This window comes from Amphibalanus amphitrite, unplaced genomic scaffold (assembly GCF_019059575.1).
Source record: "Amphibalanus amphitrite isolate SeventyFive unplaced genomic scaffold, NRLGWU_Aamphi_draft 000295F_arrow, whole genome shotgun sequence".
NCBI classification, from domain to species: domain Eukaryota; kingdom Metazoa; phylum Arthropoda; class Thecostraca; order Balanomorpha; family Balanidae; genus Amphibalanus; species Amphibalanus amphitrite.
This window is the reverse complement of record NW_024881790.1, coordinates 282,336-291,577: the sequence shown is the minus strand read 5'-3', so window position 1 is coordinate 291,577 and position 9,242 is coordinate 282,336.

The following is a 9,242-nucleotide window of genomic DNA, read 5'->3' as shown; positions in this document are numbered from 1 at the left end:
ACCTACCTAGGGAGAAATGCCTCGCCGCAGTGCGCTGATATGTTGGACGATGGACATTTTTCTCAATCTGCAACCTACCGGGATTTATTCATCTACTCAGGACGGTACTGCTCATTATTAGAACTGGCGGGGACATAAACATTCGAATGTTGTTGTCAACATTGTCCCGATATATAGGGAATTACGAATTGTGAATTGATCCCTATAAAAGAATCGATTCACTTCATAACTCCCTAATCCTTTCATAACATTATCATCTTAACCCGGCAGTTGCTGGGGTATTTCGCCACCCACCGTTTGCTGGGGGGGGGGGGGGGCGTTAAACGCCCCCAGCCGATAACTCGAGAACCAATAGGCGCAGCGAAACGCACGAGGCGGCAAACGAAAGAGCGCGACGAGACGCTTCAGACGAGTACTTTAAAGTTGAATTTTGAGGTCACAGGTCGGGTCAAGGTCAGGTCAAACACCTGAAATCGGGCTTTCAGTAGCATGGACTTCAGGACTTCGCAATGGGCGCCTCTCGTCATAAACTCTGTCCAAACGGTGCACAATCCATCATATAAGGCTTACAAGAGTGTCAGCTCCATGTAGGGGTCAGTCAAGCATAGGTCAGGGTCAAGGTCAGGTCAACCGGGTAGGCACATATCCCCGAAAATCAAAACTGATATACGCAGCCTGTGACACATGTTTTATAGGTAATTTGGGGCGTAGAACACGATGGTGACATTCATTTTATCATATGTGTACGTGTTTGGCTCAAAAAGTTCAATTTAAGAAATGCATGTATCATGGTCGTGAAGTAGTCACGAAAAATTGCCAAGATTCAGTTCAAGATTATGGAAAATGCGGAACGATAATCAATAATCGAAGATAGCCATTTGATTGATCATGGTATTGGCAGTCTAATGGCGTTTACGGCATGTCTGTATATCTATTCTGTGATTTTATATGATTTTTTGAACATATGCCGTTTTTGGTCGAAAACTCAGAAATCATGACGTCACTAAAACCTCGATATCTCAAAAAATTTCCGACCGATTTTTTTGAAACTTTGTCACAATAAACTTCAATCAATTCCCTACAGGTACCCAAAATTTGGCGCGCCTGCGGCGCGCCGTTTTTATGCTATGGCCCGGCGAAAAAAGTGGGGGCGTTTAACGCCCCCCCCCCCCCCAGCAACTCGCGGGTTAATTTGACGCGTTGCTGTCAGCTGTACTGTATTATTCGGGGACTTAAGTGTGCATTTGTGCGCTGTGGTGATCTTTCAGAGACTGTACCGACTGGAATTTAGCGACCACTGTCCGTTTTAGAGACCGTACGGTCGGCGGCGGGCGTCCCGATCCTCGCCTGGGGCGGAGGGGAGCGCGCGTCCCCCTCCGCCGCATTCCGTCCGTCCCATTCACTGCCCGCTCGCGATGTGCGGAGAGCCGACGGAAGTGTCGAGTGTGTGCCGTGCGGTGTCATCTGCCGTCTCCTCTTCCAACCTGAAGGTAAGTTTCTGCCATGCTGTATTGCTGTGTAACAATAAAAAATTGTTCTCAATATTTGCAGCATTACAGACAAAAAAAAAAACGGCGCCGAAACGTTCATTCAAAAATAGCTGATCGAAAAAAATAGCTGAAAAAATAGACATTTAAATATCTACTATCAGATACCAGAGCGCATTAGTAGCGTCGACGCTACTACATAGTAGCACACAGCATTAATTCAATATTAAAAATTGGTTGAATCCAGGTTGATTGTCAACATTGAGGATCAACCGTTTTTCGACATCGATCCAGCATTTATTTTACGTTGAATTTGCGTTGGATTTGGTTGATAAGAGATTGATACGCAATATTGTGATACAACATCAAAACAATGTTGTATGCCGATCACTTTGTATCGCGTTGTATGTATCACTTTTATGCCGATTAGTTACTTTCGACGGCAGGGGTCCCTTCAATCAATCTATTAAAATTGTAACATGTGAATATCCACCTTGTTACAGGAACGCAGGATGCGAGGATCGTCGGGCGACACCACCACTCGAGATTCGTAGATCGATGGACGGAGCGGCAGCCGCGACGCGACGACGTGTGTCGTAATGTGACGGGATGTGACCCGGAAATGGTTGTGTATTTATCCCAGAAATACATTTATTCCGAATATTGACTTTGTCGGTAACGCGGGAACTCGTGGGTCTTTTTAGCATTCCTGGTCAACCGCTCAAGATGCCCGAGTCGGAGATGCCCGAGTCGGAGGTGTGCTGAGCCTGATGCGGAATACTTATAGAATGGCGAGTGTGCTGCCCTATACAAGATCCTTTACGATACCCTGTACGACACCGTGCACGGTACCCTGTACGACACCGTGCACGGTACCCTGTACGAAACCATGCACGGTATCCTGTACGACACCGTGCACGGTACCCTGTACGACACCGTGCACGGCACCCTGTACGACACCGTGCACGGCACCCTGTACGACACCGTGCACGGCACCGTGTATGGCACCCTGTACGACACCGTGTACGACACCGTGTACGGTACCCTGTACGACACCGTGCACGGTACCCTGTACGAAACCATGCACGGTATCCTGTACGACACCGTGCACGGTACCCTGTACGACACCGTGCACAGTACCCTGTACGACACCGTGCACGGCACCCTGTACGACACCGTGCACGGCACCGTGTATGGCACCCTGTACGACACCGTGTACGACACCGTGTACGGTACCCTGTACGACACCGTGCACGGTACCATGCACGACACCGTGCACGGTACCCTGTACGACACCCTGTAGGAACCATGGTAACAATTTCGTCAAAAATCCTGTATAGGGTCAACCATACAGGGCTACCCTGTAAGATTTTTTCACTAGGGACGGGCGAGGGTTAACAGAGGAGGACACAATTTCCCCTTACCTGTACTTGTTTTTGAAGTGTTTCAACCGTCATTTTGAGAAGGTGCTTTATTCAGTTAGGGGGTGCATGTGCACCCCTAAAACCCCTAATGCTCCACCATATGTCACTAACTAAACCCACTATTTGAAGTTATACCTGGGTAGTACACATGGGTAGTTTTCACTCAACATGGGTCTTTCATAATGAATGTTACTTTTGAAAGAGCTATTTCTCAGGACATATATGTTCCTCATGTAATATTTACCATCACATGAAACAGAAACACATTAGCGTTTTTGCACACACAACTTTCATTTTAATGCTCCTCAGGAATTTTCCACTGTATCGCCCTTAATTAAGATACACGTTTCGGCCCTTTGACGAAGGTGTCGCACCCCGCGCCTCACAACGTCTGGGTCCAGGCTTCCAGAAAACCTCTCCACTGTGGTTCGCAGTGGATGGCTGCAGGAGCGTTTTGTCTCAGATCTGCCAATGCGACTCCCCAAAACCAGTAGTCCAGCGGGGAGAGGTCAAGACTCCGTGGTGGCCATGGTCGCTCGGTGAGGCGGCTGATAACGCGCTCTTCGAAATTTTCGATCAGCCACTGGCGCAACAGCTGCCGTGGTGTGCACTGTGGCACCATCCTGCTGGAACCACAGGCCGTCTCTTTGAACCTTGTCTCTGACCTGAGGCAGAAGCATTCCTTGAGCAGCCTGAGGTAAGCCATCCCGTTCAGTGTTGACCCAGGGGAGAGCCAATGGATGAAGACTTGTCCGTCGACCGTAATCCGTAATGCGTTTTAGTGGTGTCGACATACTCTGCTTTTGCGTGAAGGAAAATTGGCGTTGTGATTTTTTTATTTTTTGGGACAAAACCCTAACCAATTTGCAACAATACGCATATAAAATTCACGCGGAAGTGAAAAATTAAGATCTCCTAACTAAATGCTCAAAAGTAACATTCATTATGAAAGACCCTCAAATGCAAAATTAGAGCTTGAGATTGTCCGGCATTTAGCCCAACAGGATGCCTCTTCAATCGTCCTAGCTGAACCCAGCATAAGCTCAGCTTGTCTGAACTCGGACACACCATCAACATTGCCGAGTCTGAATTTGAGCTCGACGCCGGGCCATGGGCCTGAACTTTGTGGTCATGGGCGCGGGAGCTGGGGGTCACTGGGGACAGCCTGCCCCCACAACTCTAGGGCCGTGGGGGCGCTGCCCCACAACTTTTTATAGGGCTAGGAACCGTCGGGGCAGCTTGCCCTCCCTGAATTAGCGGTTGTGGGTCACAAAGGAAAACTAAAGGGAAGAAAACATTTAACCCTCGCCCGCACATGGGGGGGGTGGTTGCCCCCCCCCCCCAGGTAGTCTTTCTGCTCTGCACTCAACATTTTTAAAGCTAGAAGGCTGATTTTTCGTATAGCTGCTCCTCTATCCTTTCTTGATGTCCACTGAAAATTTCAAGTTTCTGTTATTTTTGGTTTCGGAGATATGACCTTGTTTGTCAGGTCATGTCATGACCCAAATGGCCAATTCTCAACATATTGCGTTTGCCATGGGCCTTATGAGCTTTTGACACCCTGATTTCGGCCTTTTTTGCCAGTCTTACCTCCCACCTATCATGGAACATGTTGTTCGACGATGTACAGGGGTCAAGGTCAGGGTCAAGGTCAACCTAGGTCATCTAAGATAATTGCGTTTTAGGCAAGCTGAATTTACTTTTTTGAAGTTTTTTTTACTGCATTTTTGGTAAAAGCTTCTCAGATCATGATTTCATGTAATATGGACCCAAAAACAATCGGTGCACACATCAGTATACACACAGACACACACAGACATACAAACACATATAATTGACCTTGACCTAACTTGACCTGAAATGACCTCAGCAGCAAAATTCTGGTCGGGTAGTGTGACAAAGAGGTTCTAGCTGGCTTGGCACCAGAAAACAGCATCGTCATCGGTATTTGATAAGCAGCACACTTGATATCCAACGGTGACCCAAAACAGCAACATTTTTTAGTTTGACCTAACCTGGAAGGTCAATGACTGACCTGAGAAGGTAAAACTGGGTATCATTGGATTCGTCTCTTCCCAAAGAATCTTTTTGGTCTTTACCGCTAAGCTCTATCTCCAACAGGAACGAAATGGCGCGGGGGGGGTGGCAACCCCCCCCCCCCCCCCATGTGCGTTCTAGGATGGGAAAATGGCATGTGCGGGCGAGGGTTAAGAAAAAAATCCCCCTCTTTACCTGGCTTGACAGCTCATGTGGAGATTTAAGCCTTTATTCTACGTTACCAAAAAGGTATAAGTTCCTTGACTCAGCTGAGACAAAAATCTCACTTTTTGCAAATGTTTTCGTTTATTTTTTTCGATGAAAAGGCGAAGGGTGAAAAATGAGTGGCCTAAAACCGGTGAGAAAACTAGATTTGGGGGTACCTACCCTAAGTTTGGCTAGTCCCAACCGGTTGCCCCCCCCCCCCCCCAAGACGGCCGGCTGGATCCGCCCTTGGGTCAAGGTCAGGTCAAATTAGGTCAAATTTCAAAGTTAATATTTTTGCATAAAATGGATATTGAATCGATGCAGCTCGTCACGGAGAGTTCAATGGTGGTCTTTGTTTTGCCGTACGTGGTCTAGAATCGCTAAAAATTGAGTTCAAAAATTTGACGTCATCATTTTTGAACAGTTTTTCGCTATAACTTGGCCAAAAAACGATATATCGATCTGAAATTTGGTATGTATATAGAAGAGCGCAGGGACTATCACATATATTCCGTTTTTTTTTCGAAATTCGGGAAAATTTTGGATTGTTTTTTTTCTTAGTTTTTCTAAAAAAATCAATTTTTTGAATTTGTTGGGGTCAAAATCCACCATTTTGAAAATCCGAGATAATAATTTTGTAGGGCCGCTTTTTGTTTACTAGACCATATAAAGAACTTTGAAATTGCTTGGTAACTGTAGATTTGGTGAGCGTTTCAAGATTGCATGTTTTTTGCTCATTTTTGCTCGAACATGACCTCAGTTTGACCTCAATAACTCCTGACCTAAGGTGACCTAAGACTTGAAATTTGGTGTGAAGGTATCAAATTGATGCCCAGGAAGGTACTGAAAATTTGGCGGCGCTGCGCGCCGCCGTTTTCTTGCTATTCAGGAAAAACCACAGGGGGGGGCCAAAATGGCCCACCCCAACGGGGCGAGGGTTAACGCCCTTTCTGAGTAATTCTCTCAGATTTGACCTGACGTCAACGGCCTGCAGGGGGCAAAAACTGCAAAAATAGCCGATTTTTTTCGGAAACAGTTTTTCTGCAATAACTTTTGACCCAAGCCTTGTACGAGCTTACTTTTACTGGCATCGTGTTCCTCTCGTCAAGACGCATCGAATGAACTGTAACTTGACCTTAAAAGGTCAACTTGAAAATTTGACCTTAGGTCAAGGTCATGACCTGACTGGAAAGGGTCATGTTGCATATCAGTCGATCCATATCGTCGAGCTGAACACAGCTAAGGCGTTTTCACCGCTCTAGCATGCCTCTATCAAAAGCTATTTGCGAAAAACTGTTAGACACCATTCGTGACCTGAGATGACCTCAGGGGCATAAATAGGGGTCACGGACACCATTTTCATGTTCAGTGTGTCTAAACCACTTGTAATTCAGTGTTTGAAAGTGTTAATAATGTCTTTCGTCTAAAAGAGGCGCATTTCAATTTTCTCCCATCGACTTAAAATGGGGAGGTCGCAAAATTGACCTGACCTTAGGTCACCGATATTAAAATTCAGAGATAAATATTTTATAGATACTGTTACCCTTATCAATCACTGAAAGTTTCAAAGCAATCGGTCACTCAGTGTAGCTATGGCAGACATTGAATCTTTTTATGAGGTGAGGTCACTTCAAGTGACCTGGTGACCCGACCTTGAATGACCTTGGTCTGAAATTTTTACAACATGTGTAGAATTGATGTATGATAAGGTGTACCAAAAACGACGGCGCTTTGCGGAAAACCACAAGGGAACACCCCCCCCCCCCCCCCAGCAGGGCGCGGGTTAATAAAGCCACTTGGGAGTTCCGGAGACCGCAGTAACGTCTCCCCATTCGAAATGTGGCATCCAACCCGCTCCTAAAGAACCGTGCTGGAGCAGCGGTCTGCAGCAGTTGGAGTTCTAAAAACAGGAGTTCAGGGCTATCAAGAGCGCAATTACTGTGCACTTCAGAGAAATGTTCCCGAGAAGCAGGCACGTTCGACTGTTTCGTTGGCATAGCAGGCATGACGGGGAGTGATCGTGGATGGATATGTTGACTTAATCACTGCGACAGCTTTGCAGTGTGCGCTGGTACCTTTTAGGGGGACATGCTCCCGCACTACGGTCTCTACGGTCGCAGGTTCGGGGGCATATCCAACCCACGCCAACCCTAAAACCTGCCTTTATACATTATGGTGCATTACAAAAGTCAAATTATTAGGGGTCCGGACCCTCGTGACTTCACCAGTGGTGGAGCCCCGCGGTCACTTTCATTGTAATAAGCAAGGCAATGAGAAATGTTAGCCTATACGCTTGTAATGCGGGAGAACGGAATGTGCAGCTGCGATACATGCTTTTTTGATGAAAATAACTGACTTCGGTTAATAAAGCCACCAGTTAATAAATCCAAAACACCTCGTCACCAAGGTGGATTTATTAAGCAGATTCCACTGTATTTTACGATAAACATTTAACTAAAAGGTGCTCACCCTCACAGCGCAATAATGCTAGCAGCGAGCAGATGGGTAAGGCTCTGAACGAAAAATCACTGTCCAATCATGGCTGTTTCATTCAAAGAAAAAAGAAAAGAAAAAAGTATTGTTGCAAAAAATCGCACGCTCAAAATCCAACGATTTATGCATTGGTTGACACTTGCCTCCAATTAAAACACGCTAAATTTCCAGGGAATGCACCGGAAAGCTACTACCGTAAAGTGGGGCTATTTGAGACAGTGGGGCTATTTGAGACAGTATTTAAAATCGCTATAAAATGAAGAGCGTTTGATTTTTATGTAATATTTTTGCTCAGAAAGGTGTGGAATCGAGCGGTTAATCGCCTGAGAAAAAATTAAGCATAAATTTCAAACGGTTTTTATTTTATAACAATTTTAAATACTGTCTCAAATAGCCCCACTGTCTCAAATAGCCCCACCTTACGGTATTATAAATCTTAAAAAGTCCGCCGCCGCGGCGCCGCCGTCGGGGTTACGCCGTCGGGGTGACGCCCAAAAACGTCTATTTCAAAGCCGTCGATTGACGCACGAGGGTGAAATTTTCACGACTCGTGGGTCACGTAATTGAACAGATTGTATTAAACTTTGGGCACGATGCGGCCGGGGTGCGCCCGTGGCGCCTGCTCATGTGCGCCATAGGGTTAGCATTAGAACCGCGGAACAGAGGGCACGTGCTTTAGGCTCAGCTGTTCGCTTAAAAAAAACTGAGTGGAAATATTGTGGTATGACAGTTGGACGTTTGATCAGAGCCGGCAGGTCATTGACCTTTGACAACGAAGGCCGACACAAGGCACCGCTCGCCAAGGGGATTCGCCAGTAAATACAATTAATTTGTTTTTTGCAATATCTCAGCCGTTTCTGGGCCGATTTAGCTGAAACTTCTGACTGTCGGTGGTAGTGTAGTGTAGGGTAGGGTAGGGAAGGGAAGGGTAGGGTAGGGTAGGGTAGGGTAGGGTAGGGTAGGGTAGGGTAGGGTAGGGTAGGGTAGGGTAGGGTAGAGTAAGGGTAGGGTAGGGTAGTGTAAGGGTAGGGTATGGTAGGGTAGGGTAGGGTAGGGTAGGGTAGGGTAGTGTAAGGGTAGGGTAGGGTAGGGTAGGGTAGTGTAGGGGTAGGGTAGGTTAGGGTGGGGTAGGGGTAAGGTAGGGTAGGGTAGGGTAGGGCAGTGTAAGGGTAGGGTAGGGTAGGGTACTGTAAGGGTAGGGTAGGGTAGGGTATGGTTGGGTAGGGTAGTGTAGGGGTAGGGGTAGGGTAGGGTAGTGTAAGGGTAGGGTAGTGTAAGGGTAGGGTAGGGTAGGGTAGGGTAGGGTAGGGTAGGGTAGGGTTGAATTGAGTAACATCCTAACTTACAAAGGGCTCGAACAACTCGCATGCATCACCAATCACCATCATACCTTACAGTTCAATTAAAAGCAGTTACCCAGTTCTTCACAAATAATACCAATAAAAATGCAAGTTTCTATACCCAAACTAATGCAACCGTTAATCATACATATCAAAACATACAGTTATCGCGTAAACTTGTACCTCTAGTTATATATAAATGATCATTTCCTGTCATTTTGGGCCTTATCTGCCCCGCAATTCTTGAGTTTCAT